This window comes from Gavialis gangeticus, unplaced genomic scaffold (genome assembly GCF_001723915.1).
Source record: "Gavialis gangeticus isolate Ggan-Ray unplaced genomic scaffold, GavGan_comp1, whole genome shotgun sequence".
Taxonomy (NCBI): Eukaryota; Metazoa; Chordata; order Crocodylia; family Gavialidae; genus Gavialis; species Gavialis gangeticus.
The window spans coordinates 876,302-889,345 of NW_017729020.1; the positions used below are offsets into that span (position 1 = coordinate 876,302).

Consider the following 13,044-nt stretch of genomic DNA (forward strand, 5'->3'; position numbering starts at 1 on the left):
TACATGATGAAAGCACTAGAAGAAAGGCAGGAGACCAATGCAGCTTCACAAGGAGTTTCTATGAGTAGAGTCTTGAGAAAATTGTGTTTGGTTTTTTTTTTGTTTTGTTTTGTTTTTGTTTTTTTAATTCATGGCATGTGCACAGGTAAAGTATATATAGAGTCTTGTCTGCCGCCTTGGCTGTGCATCATCACTGGGCACAGGCTACCTTGGCTAAACAGATTGAAAAAATAGGGTTCAGCCTCATTTAGTCTTTGTGGTGGCTTAGTTGTCTTTAAATATGCAGAGTGGTCACAGCCACACAGGGCTGGTGTTCAAAAATGCATAATTTGGTTTTGTCCACCTTGGCTGGCTAGATGATGTCAAGACCCTGTTTACTTCCAACTGGGTTTAAAACTTAATTTATACAGTAGTATCGGTGGCCGGGCCCGAGTTAACTGCAAAGCTTACACCTTGTCAGGTTCATAGTTTTGAACTGATCAAAAAGATTCTGTCCTAATTCTTAGTTCCCAGGCTAGGGACTTAACCTGGAGAGTGTTGCTTTGCTTTGAAGGAAAAGTTGCTATCTAATAATTCTTTCCATCAAATAAAACTCTGTCATCTTTTGATTTTTAGTGTTCGGGGGATACCAGAGGTTCTCCCACTTGAGGCATCGAGACTGAAGTTTGTTCTCTAAGTCATACAGGTTAAATACAGAACAAGTCTGATGTTCCTGAGGACAGGCTGTACGTCCTTCAGTACCTTGGTATAATTAGGTACCTCCATGAAGATCTGGATCTTCTCTCACATTCTGTAGAGGACAATGTATCCTTGCTTTTCTATACAGAAGATGTTTTGATCCTGTGTTTGTGATGCCAGAGTGCTGGAGAAAATGATAATGGAAGCAGGATTTTAAATAGAGGGTAGAGGAAGATTAGCCCTGGTGGAATTGCATTTGAAGAACTGTAAGTAACAATACAGTCCTTATCTATATTCTTGGGCTTTTAGGCTCCATCTACTGTAAAACTGACGGTTTAATCATGGTGATGTGTGTTGGGGGTGGCATTTATGCACGTGCCAGTCATTCTTTAGGTGTAAGAGAATGTTTGTTTATTATCTGTCTTGTGATTATGGAGGTGTGGTTTTAATTCAGTAAGATTCTGCTAACATCTTCAAAATGTGTTTGCTTTAGATTAAAATGGCCCTGAGTCTCCTGTCACATTGATCTGAAAGTGGAGGGGAAAGTTGTTTAAGTGTTTCCTGTTGGGTCAAATCAAGCACTGTTGAGAGGGTTGGTGGAATGTTCTGAGCATTCCTGAAGGTCGTTGTCTGAGTATGTCAGATGATCTTGTTGCTGGAGTAATTTAAATAGATTGGAAACATTTCAAAATATACTGTAGAGAACTATTTTATATTGGCAGGCAAGTAAACTTGTTTGCCTAATGGTTATTTCAAGCACTCCCATATATCCTTATGGCTAGAGATACTTAAAAAGCTTGAGCCCTGTTAGTGCATCAAAGGCAGGAGTAGCACGTTCACTGTGGCTTTTGCTTGCCATTCCCAAATAACAGAGGTGGGTTGTTTGAAAGTATGTTCTCTAAAAGGGCCTTTAGCGTGGTGTTAATTCTTGCTGTAATATGGTGAAAACATTAACAGTGGGCTAGGAAGGGCGGTGGGAGGTGGTTTTGTAGAAATAAGTATATTGGGGAAGCCCTAGTAGGAACAGCCTTGTTCCTGGTATATTAAGCAGGATGCCCCCTAAACTTAATCTGGGCGATTTTTTTTCCTGTCATGATAGGTAAAGTGCTGCTGGCCAGACTACACTCAGTTCTCAGTACTGCACGTGTCAGCGATGTTGAACTGGTATTAACATCCTACCGTTGGTAGGCTATAGAGTCCATTTGTGACGCTATCAATATAGATGGCTGTGATTTTACTAATACCATTGTTCTTAGGTATTCTCTCTGGTGTTATTAGCTTAGCAGTATTATCACTACCTGAGTTAAGTGTATGGTTTGGAGATTTTCTATTTTGTGATCCTGATTAAATTTGAGGGTAAAAATGAGGTTGCAGTATCTGTGGGCATGTAAATGCTTTCTTAAAAAAAATCTTGATGATTTTTTCATGATCTTGTTATTTGTCCCTTAGGAAGATAAAAGGAGCTGGTGTAATTGGAATAAAATGTCACAAACCAAAGTGGTAATACTTCCGTGTTCCTTTAACATGTTTTTAAATACAGTTTTCGAGTGCCTCAAAATCAGATAGCAGTTGAGAGTTGATTGTGTTGTGATAAGATTTAATCTGCCGAGACTTTCATCTTTCTAATGGGAAGATAAGCCTACTTTGGTGTGCAGTCTTAGTGTTTGAGTCCTGCTTGCAGTGACAAATACAAATGATAAATGAGGCAGAAAGAGAGAAACGGGTCCTTTATACAGAGATTCCAATATCTCATCCTGTCAGATGTGAGAAACGAAACTTGTGTGTGGACTGTTAGAAAACTAGTTTCATGTAATATTTCCTTTAACTATACAACTGATGGTTATGTGATGAGAAAATAGGGCTGTGGTGATTTTTTTTCTTCCTTTTTTGAAGCCAAAAACAGTTGTTTTTTGGAAAGTAATTTACTGGTCCCTCATTCAAGAACCAGCTGCTTGCTCATTATTTAATCTACCAGGGGCTGAAAAGACCAGGTCTTGTGTGACTGCATAGGGGAGCCAAAGGAAGAATTCATAAAATAGCAACCCAAGCAAATCCTTCATTGCCCCTCTCATCTGGTAACATTTACAAGAAACAGGCTGAATAGCTAGCTTGCATCCTTGCTTAGGTTACACATACTGCTAATATTTAGCAGTGTAGAGGAGCTTAATGCAATGGAACGGAGAGTGGCTACTTAGAGCAAGATTTCATGACCACTGTGAGCCCATGTTTTAGACTCTAGTATACTATATTCAGGCTATTCCAGATCTCAGGTCTCTGCAGTTTTAGTAGTTAGAACAATGCACCCATGATATTAAAGATGCATTTTATTCTAGAAGCTGTTGTGACAGATAATGACTTGTTGAATGGCATGTAATAGCTCTGTTGTGGAGACAGTACAGCTTGTTGGTATCTTTAAGAATTGGAGTATCTGAATTGGTCTTCTACCTTAACTTATTCAGATGAGAAATTGCATTGAAGGAAGAATGTATGAGCAAGGTGTGTTGCTCTAAGAAGGGACTAGGAGCAGAAGAAATTTTGCATATAAAACTATTCAAAGCATATGGCCAGTGAACGATGCAAATTAAGTGAGGTTAGGTAGAATTTTAGCAGTGCTGCTAGTGACGTTACAGTAGAAGTCTATATTAAAATGTTTCAAATCAAGTTACAGGCAGAAGCACAGTAAACGTATTTAAACTTAATCCACGATAATAAGTGAATAAATTGCTAGTCTACCAAACAATTTGAAAAAAATCAGAAAAGGTTTCTGTAGTATGTTGTGAAAAAGGAAGTTGTCGTAAAGAGCTAGCCTGGTTTAAAAAAAAAGTGCTTCAAGGTTTTACTGTCCTTGGTGTCATTATAGGCAGTCTGAACACTGTCAAAATATTATAATTACCTTTGTGATATTTCTTGATGAGCCATCGTGATAGAAATAGAGCATTTCCATTTATCTATCTACTCAGTTAAGTTGGTTGGAGGAAAATGGATGTGAGGCCATCCTCAAAAATCTCACTGCGTGTTGGACTATTTAATGTATTATAAATCTGAATTAGGGACTTACATGCTACAGAAAACAGTCAGGTCCTTTTGTCCATCTTGCACCTCTCATTATTCCATGTTAAACATTTTACTGGTTATGCAGGCTATGTATCAGTCATGTTTAAACATCTCGTTACTTTATGCTTTTTGCTTTCTACTTGTTCCTGCAGTGCAATAGCACTGCTAAACTTGTGATGACAAGTTAATTCCAAGACAGCAAACTCTTTAAGTTTGGCAGAAGGCAGGGCAGAGTGGCACCCTTTAGACTGGTGGTGGATATAATGTGGCCCCCATACTGCATCTGGCCCGCAGAGAGATTTTGTCCATCCTACGGCAGGTCCCTCGATCCTGCCTTGGCCAGGTGCTGTGATATGTCCCACTTGCCCCTGGACATGCAGCGGGGCTAAGAAGCCCTATGCAGCCCAGGGAGTGATAGCTCCTTCTAGCTGCCACCACTGCTGACCCCAGGCCGGTGGGGATCTGCGTGCCCAGCCCTGACCCTGGCCCACCCTGTGTCTGCTCCAGACTCGGCCTGGCAGAGCGGACCACCTGGAACCCGTATGAACAGCCCTGACCCGGCCCATCCCGCACCTGCTCTAGAGTAAACAGTGGCGGAGGCCGAGCAGAAGCTGCTGCTCAGCATGGGTGGTGGTGGTGGGGTAGCAGCCCGTCCCCTTCGCTACTGCTGGGCTCTTTTTGTTGCAGCTGGGCTGCCCTGCAACTTCTCCTCTGCGTTGCCACTGCTGCCCCACTGGGTGGCCCGGAGGCAGCAGTGACAGTGGCGGAGAGGAGCTGCAGGGCGGCACGGGCTCCGGGCGGCTGCAGCAAGAAGGGCCCAGTTGTGGTTAGAGGGAGGGGGTGCTTTTCTCCTGTGCGGCGTATCAGCTTCTGCCCAGCCACTGCCGCTGCTCGGTGTGGATGCACAGTCCGGGGTAGGTGTGGGGTGGGCTGGGGTTGGAGCCGCGTGCACAGTTTCAGGCTGTTCCACTCTGGGTGGGGAGAGTGCAGAGCAGGTGCAGGGCGGGCCGCAGTCAGAGCTGAGGCTGCGCGCTGTTGGCGGTGGTGGGGAGGAGCCGCAGGGTGCACAGGCTTCTGGCTGTGGTGGGGGCTGGGGTGCTGACCAGCCTGCGGTAGCTCCCCAGAACTGCCTGTGTGGGTCATGGACCCAAATAATTACCCACCCCTGCTCTTGACTAATTTTTTTAGGGAGGCATAGGATTTTGTAAGACTTCATGAGATGCTATATATAACAGGGCAGATTGGAGATGGTAATGATGGGGTGGGGTGCGGGGGAAGCTGGATGATTGTGAGTAAAGGCCTTTATGTAAACATAGCTGAAATGGGAGTGAGAAGCAGGACTACTTAAATAAGTGTCTCTCTTCATAAACAGTCTTTTATAACTTCTTCCAATGTACGGGAGATACCCTTGGGCTACAGAATCATGCTCCTTCTCTTTAGTTCAGTCGAGTTTGTTCCGTCTTTAGCCCAGCAGAGCATGTGTCCTCCCTTTAGCTCAGAACCTCTCCCTGACTGAGATCCATTTCCACATCCAGACTGTGTTCAATTCCGTCCTCCGGTAATAAGTAATTCATTGCCTTAGCACATTGAAATTGAAGCGTAAACTTACAGGTAAGTTTTTAGTACTTGGTTGGAGAGTATGTAGTGCTCGTGTCATTGGAATTGGTTAATGGCCTTCCGTGGGATGGGAGAAATGCCCAAAGCCAAGTTATGACTCAATTAGCTGGCCATGTTATTTGAAAAAAAAAATGGGTCTGTCACAGTGATCAGTTAGAAGGCAGGGTAGATTTGCACCTTATGGACCAGAATTTCTCAACCTGTTGGTCACAAGAAAGAGTCAAGAACCAATTTAAAAAATGGATCAACAAGCTTTAAAAATGGATTCTCCTTTAAAGGAGAAAAACAGGTGGCTTTTCCCTTGCAGGTCAACAGAGTTCCAGCCCGCAAGGGGCTGCTTGGGACCCCCCCATTCGCTACACCCTCCCACTTCCTGCCCAACACACTGTGGGGCTGGGGCCTGGGGTGGGAACATCAGGTCAAAAGTGAGGGACACTGGGTCGGGACTGACCACTGATGTTTATAAATGGGTCTTGGTACAAAAAAGGTCGAGAGCCACTGTTATAGGCTAACCAAAGTGTGTGTGTGTGTGTGTGTGTGTGTATATATAGAGAGAGAGAGGTGTGTGTACACACGCGCGCGCACACACCATGAGCTTTCCTGAACTGTGTAAAAAGCAGAGTATAAAGAGGAAGTAATCAGAATATGAAAGATGCAGAGAAAGGAAGGGACAGTGTTGGGAGAGATGAGCAAAAAAGGAACAAAAAGCATCACCACAGCTAACATGGGTAATGTAATAAGAATCCATCCCTGTTTAAACCATACTCAACACAATCCAGTCTATGGATGATTTCTTGTCCTGTAATTTTTGGTTCAAATTGGCTTTTAAAATGTTGGTGTCGGAGAACAGCTAATGATCAGTTACCGTTATCAAAGCCACCAGGAAGATCACGCGTCTTTGGCTGCTTTTAGGGCTGGAACTCCTAACTGACTTATTTTTTGGGCTAAGCTAGAAAATCTAACTTTTGGGGGTGTTGTTTTGGGAATGTAATCCACAGCCCTGCTTTGGGCACCTCGGCTCCCTCCACAATGCATGGGAAGAGCTGTGCGCTGGAGGATGGAACTGATGGCAGCGAGAACGTGGAACGGATCCCTGTCAGGGAGAGCCTTAAAGCTTGAAACCTTTTTAGGCGCAAAAAGGGAGCAAAAGTTGTTCCTTTCCTTTAAAGGAAAGTAGGAGGAGGAGTTGGTGGTTTGTGTTCCTATTATGCAACAGCATATAAGAGTCCCCTTACCTTGGTTATGGAAGATCTGGATTTGCTGCCTTACTCAGCTGGAGGCACTTCAAACCTACAACTCCTAGGGCACTTTACAAGCCACCCACATGTGGGTAGTTATTGTGTGAGGGCACTTTCCATTTCTCTCATTGAAGCTGTGCCACTCGGCCAAAAAAGAAGAATCCAGGATTGACTAAGCTAAAGAGAGGGAATATGACACTAGCCCAAGGGTGTTAAACTCACTTGGCTCCCCAACTCCCTGGGGCCAGCACTGGCAGCGATGGGGCTGGCAGCGGAAGAGGTGTAAACAGCGGCAGCAGTGGACTGAAAGAGTAACGGGCTAAAAGCGATGACAGTAGTGACAGCTGTGGACGTGGCAGGTGCAGTGGCGGTGGGGCTCTGGTTGGGTCGGCTAATTCAGGGGTGCAGCAAGCTGCAGCAGGCCGAGCAGGGCTGTGCTGACACAGCCCACGTTTGCGCCTCTGCTGCCAACAGCTATGCCCCACCCCTGAATTCGCTGGCCTACCAGGAGCCCCATCGGCCTGACGTTTACCCCTGCTGTCCCTCAGTAATCATGACATTCATTTAGGAAGGGGAGCGTCAACTATGGTGAATCTCTAGTACAGAAACAATCCTGGCAAGAGAACTCAAGTGTCCCCTCTGTCAGGTGGGTGCCCTGAGTGCTGGGTTATGGAGTAGTGCTCCTTCTCTCTGGCCCAGTGAATCCTGTATCTTTGCACAGTAACCAAGTTTCACAAGTAGGAGTGGAGAGTGCCCTACCCCAGAATAGTCTATAGGCCGCGGGCTGAGGTGCACCTTTGGGCAAAGACCCTAGATCTCTCAAATTCAAAGTGAGTGCTCTGACCATTAGCCTGTTGTATAAAATTAGGGCACCAGCTCCTTCTCTAGCTGTCTTCTGAATGAAGGTGGCCATGACTTTCTGTGCCTTTGTGCAGAGTTCAGTTTAGTAGGTGTGTTGCAGGCATGCTCAGAGATGCCTACTAGAGTAGACCCCTTACGGCAGACAAGTGGAGCAATTCTTAGCTCATAGATCCTCCAGCACGACATAAATGTTGACCTGCTCAGATTCATTGATTCGGATCACTGTCCCCGATTCGATTCGGCCAAATCTGCATCTGAAGATTCAGAGAATCAGTGATTTGAACATAGACACAGCTTTAAATGTTTTGTCAACATACCTCAAGGTAGCAGGTGGCTCGTGAAAGCTGTGATGGTAGGGCAGATGGAGTGTCCCACAGGAGCGCGGGGGGCCCCCCCACGTGCTCGGTGGCGAACCCAGAAGTGGACCGGAAGTACTACCGCTCTGGACGGCCCCCAGCACCCCCTCCCCCCCCAGCTCGGTGATCGACTGCAGGCGGATCCCAGGGGCACCCCCAGACCCAGGAGGCGGCAGTTGCTGAGCCGGGGGGGGGGATGCTTGGGGACCCAGTGCGCTCACCAGCGGACCTGGAAGTGGACCGGAAGTGCTTCTGGTCCACTTCTGGGTTTGGGTGTGTTGGGGAGCCCCCGTGCTCCTGTGGGACACTCCATCTGCCCCATCATCGCAGCATTCGCAAACCGCCTGCTACCCAGAGGTATATAGAAAAAACATTTAAAGCTGTGTCTGTGTCCAAATCGCCGAATCTCTCTGAATCAATTCACAGGGTTCCAATCGGATTTGGAAAGATTAAAGGGTCCTCTGGTTTGATTCGGAGATTTGGCCAACAAATCAGGCTAAATCTCTGCTGAATCGAATCAGGGGCTGAAGCTTCACACAGCCCTACCAGGCAGCTCTGCCTATCTTTGGCACATCCTTGGTTTCACTCGGTCAGCCCTGCTTTGTGTTCCTGGGCCCCCTGATCACCCTCTGAGCCCTTTGATGACCTGGGGCTCGTGGATCTCAGGATCCCTACTCCCCAGGCCCCTGTACATCCTGCAGGGGCCCACTCTCAGCCACTCTTGTGTAGGTCTTGCCTCCCCTTGCTAAATTTCTAGTACAACTTTATAATGAGCACCTTAAGCCTTCCCTAGGCTTAACATAAACCAGAGTCACCTACCTGTATAACTGAGCCCCTGTCTGCCCCAGGCACCTTCCCTTATTTCCTGCATTGTAAAGTGGCTTTCTTCTAGGATTCAGGAGCCCTAAGTTCCTCACTTCTTGGCTCCCAGAGCTGGATGGCTGGCTGGCTCAGGCTCAGGGCTTATATAGCTCCAGCCCAGCCTGCTGCTGGTCAGGTGAGTCCTTAATTGCCACCACTTTGCCACCATTGAAGAGGGCACAACCCAGTGCCCTGCTACAGGTGGTCTTTTAAATAGTAAATTTTTAGTGACCAGCTCTAGTTTTGACTGATGAAGATAAATGGTGCCTTGTCCATTCACTTGTCATGACTTCCATTTTTGGATTCCTAGTTTGTTTGCAGGTTTCTGTCAAGGTGAGTGACTTGGCTTCTCACTTCATTTTCTTCACCTGCTAAATTAATGTGCGAGTTGGGGATTGCTGGTACTCTCTTTGGATCGGGGGGGGGATTGTTTTTTGTTGTTAGATAACAGTTAACTGCGTGTGTGTGTGTGTGTGTGTGTGTGTGTAAATCTATCAGTCACTTGCCATTGTGGTTGAACCATCACTAAGCAGAGCCCTGTCATCAATAAAATCTGTATCTTGTGTACTGTTTGGTAAGCTGCACAGTGTCTGTGTTTGGATCTGGCTGATTTTTGTAATAACTAAGTCAGCAGCAATACTAAACCACAATGAGAATGTGTCCCTTGGACATTATCACCCGTTTAGGTAAATATTTGCACTTGAAGGATGCACAAAAAAAGTAGTAGTTCTAAATCTGTCCTAAACTATTAACTTTACAGGAGAATTGGAGCAACATTAGACAATGTCAGTGGACAAAAAGAATGGTTTGTTAAAAACTGAAATCGTTACTTTCCTTTATTACACATAGTTTCTACCCCCCTTATTTAGGCTATGAACTTCTGGCTGAATGTGGTTCTTTCTCTAGTCACTAATCTTCCTTAGTATATCATAAGAAGCCATCATTACTAGCTGCAAATGTCTTCAGCTTGGAGTCTTATGAAACTCAGTTATACATAAGTTCTCTTGAAACGCCATCCACTTTTGCACCTCATTTTCAGAGATCATTTTGCTTTTCCTACAGGCACATCAGTGAGTCTGAAACATCAACCTGAGCAGGAAAAGTCAGAGTTGCCCTTCAGGAATTTCTTTACTTGCATTGAAGTCCTATCAGCAGCTTGTTGTGGCCAGCTACTTGAAGGCCTATTTGGATTAAGTTCTACAGGATACCACCCTGTTTCAGTTTCCTTTGGATAAAAACCTTGAAAGAAATTCAGAATTGAGGCTTAAGTTCTTATTAAATGTATACAGAGGGGAAAATTCATCAGCCAATCCTCTTTCAAAATTCAGCCTTAGTTATAGGATATGCTTAAGTTTTCTGGTCATAGCCATGGCCATATTCCTTTATCAGTGCACTCAGCTGGGAGCTGGGATGCTTGGGGTCTTGCTAGGCCATCCTTTCCTCTTCCAAATCACTGTTTCTCACTCCTCCAGTCTTTCCTATAAACAGTTATGCAATTTGTCAGGTTGGAAATATGAAGACTTGGAACGTTAAAACGATACCATGTCTTGCAGTATGGAAGGAAATTGTATTCCCTTATATCAAAGACCACAATAGTAATTTTTCCCACTAGTTTCCTATTTTAAGGGCTACAGTCTTAGTTTTTTTTCAGTTATGTGTATTGCCTAGAGTGTTATCATTCTGGCTCTCTTGCCGATGCTAAGAGACTTGGGTACATTTGCTCCCTGAAGTGAAGTGGCATCTCTGATGTACCTGCTTCCCTCCTCTTCCCCCTTTTCCTCCCATGTCTTTTGCTCTTCGTTTCCTCTTCCTCTCAAGGATTGTGGTGGGTTCTCCATTATTGTAGAATCAAGACTGGATGTAAATTCTAAAGCTCCCATATCAAACAAGAATGAATTTAGACAGGTTTTGTGACTCCATGATGCATGAAAGCAGAGTGGTCCCTTGGTCTCTTGCCTCTCTTTCCTTTTGTTGCTCCTGCTTTCTTGTTGGGTATATACTATGCAGATAGCCAACATGGTAGTATTAAGATTTGACAGCTCATAAGTGTGTTAAGCTCTGCAGTCTAGAGGTGTGATGTTCTGTAGCATCCCCTGGAGAACTCTACAGTAGACTAAGAAGGAAGTGTAGTTAAAGAAAACTGAGAATCCTGTTTGATACAAAGCAATAATCCCTCTGCACAAGCAGCATAACTTGGACTATTTCTCAAGAAGCTTTCCTGAAATGATCTTGTGGGAATGAAAAGTCACTGAGTGAGGAAGACATAACTCTGCCAGCTGGATAATTGGAAAGAAAATGAGAAAGTGTGCATAATTTTTGATTGACTTTTGGCTATTCTTTGAACATTTAGGGGCTTTTTAATTTCAAATGAAAGGGGGGTGCGTTACGGATGCTTTAGCGGTTAGCAGTATTGCAGCAAGTCCTGCTTCCTTATTGAACCATGATCGAGGTAACAAGTTTGAGGAGATGATTCAGCTGAAGAGGACTCTACATTTATTTCCTTCGCTTCTAACACGTCTTCAGAGTTGCAATGTTCTGTTCTGTGTGATGGGTTGGCATTTAGGTCTGGTGTTTTCTTTAAGCACCCCTGTAAACAGCATGTTGACGTAAAGACTGTTAAAGCTTGGACTTGCATTTGCTCTTAGAAAATGAAAACAACAGTATACTATATTAAATATATTCTTAAAATATAAATATATATAACATACATTATTCTCCAGTTCTGTGCATGTTGCATTGTGTCATATTCTTTCTCCACTAAAAGAGGTTTGAACCTCAGTGGAAATCTTGTAGCACAGACCCATTTTTTACTGGCAAAGTTTTTTTGTTGGTATAACTTACCCAGTTCCCTGACTGAAATAAGCAGTGCCAGCAAAACTGCTTTTTGGCTGATTTACCTATTTTTTGCCATCGTAGAAAGTTACATCCCTAGCAGACAACGTTATGCTAGCAGAAGTTTCAAATGTAGACTTGTTCAAGTTTCTAAATGTTGCCAGCAATATTGTCATCTCTGGCATTGGCCAATCTAATGGCAGACTAATTTGATGAAACCTAATGGTAGACTAATTTGATTAAATGAATATGGGTTTTTTGCCTAGTATCTTTGGCAATAGATTGCCGCATATATGCATCTTTGTGCTGCATCTCATCTGCATCTTGGTCCCGAAGGGTTCAAAATACTGGTAAATGTCAGGTGTTTGGGGAGTTCTTGATTTCCTCCTTGAGTAGGAGATGACTCTCACCACTAGATGAGTGGTGTTCCCAGTTCCAGTGATAGGTTTTTCTTTGAGTACCATCTGTTCTGTTGTACATTTTTGTGTGGGTAGCAGATTTCATGGGAGTGTTGAATCTCTCTTGCTTCCCTGAGGCCAATGATGTCACTGAAACTCGAATGAAATAGTTAATCTTTAACCCAAGTGCAAAACCAGGAGTAACGGCCACAGACTCCTGGAAGATCGATTCAGGCTCAGCATTAGGAAAAACTTCTTCACGGTCAGGGTGTCCAGGCTGTGCAATAAGCCCCCTCCAGAGGTGGTGCATTCACCTACCCTGGAAATCTTCAGGAGGGGATTAGACAGTTGCCTTGCTGGGATCACCTGACCTCCAGTTGTCTTTCCTGCTTGATGCTGGGGGTTGGACCTGATGATCTTCCGAGGTCCATCTGTGAATGTTTACTTGTATGCTGCATCTAACAACAGCAAGCAAAGCCTTCTTAAAACATACCCTAGGGCAGGGGCGGGCAGAGTTTGATCCATGGGCTAGATCAGGCCTGCGGTGAACTCCCATTTTCTAGTCTACCCTGCACCCACTGATGAGGGTGGGACCCATGAAGGCAGGATGTGCAGCCGGGCAGCTGGGATGGGCTGGGGCAGCACCCAGGAGCAAGATAGGCATGGAGGGAGACCTAGGATCTAACACTGGGGACTGTGCAGGGCCGAGAAGAGCTGCAGCCTGCTGCCTGCAGACCCCTGTGACAAGCGCGGAGGGAGCAAATAGCAGGTCTGCCCCAGCTCCGGCCCTGTGCTGTTACAGCCACAAGATCCTGAGTCTCCCTGGCCTCAGAGTAGCTCCCTGCCCATGCCACTACCTGCCGGTCTCCATAGAGACCCCAAGAGTGCAGGTCTGGGGCTGGGCCCTGGCTCTACAGCCCTGGGCTGTCATGGCCCTGCTGGCCCCGGGGTCTCCATGGAGATTGTTGGGGCTGCGCAGTCAGGGGCTGCTGGGAAATGGAGTCTGACCGCAGCCAGATCTGCCGTTTTACCCACCCCTGCCCTAGGACCTGTTTCTGAAAGTAAGTGGAGATCCAGTAAATGTAGGGCATTACCTTATCAGATATTTAGGTGCCATCTCACCTGTGATTTCCCCCCCCCCCCCCCCCC

The 13,044-nt window shown here is 45.4% G+C and overlaps 1 protein-coding gene across 3 annotated transcripts in view; it reads left to right on the forward strand.

Annotated features, from left to right (window-relative positions):
• Positions 1 to 597: 597 nt before the first annotated feature.
• The window catches only part of SLC23A2 (solute carrier family 23 member 2), an 87,696-nt gene continuing 75,249 nt past the window's right edge, over positions 598 to 13,044 (forward strand). For 2 of the 3 annotated variants that reach the window (XM_019514341.1, XM_019514340.1), the window contains exon 1: positions 599 to 944. The gene's annotated coding sequence lies outside the window, so the exon portion shown is untranslated. Of the gene's footprint in view, positions 945 to 13,044 lie in introns of all 3 variants that reach the window. The other variant, XM_019514342.1, reaches the window with a different exon arrangement.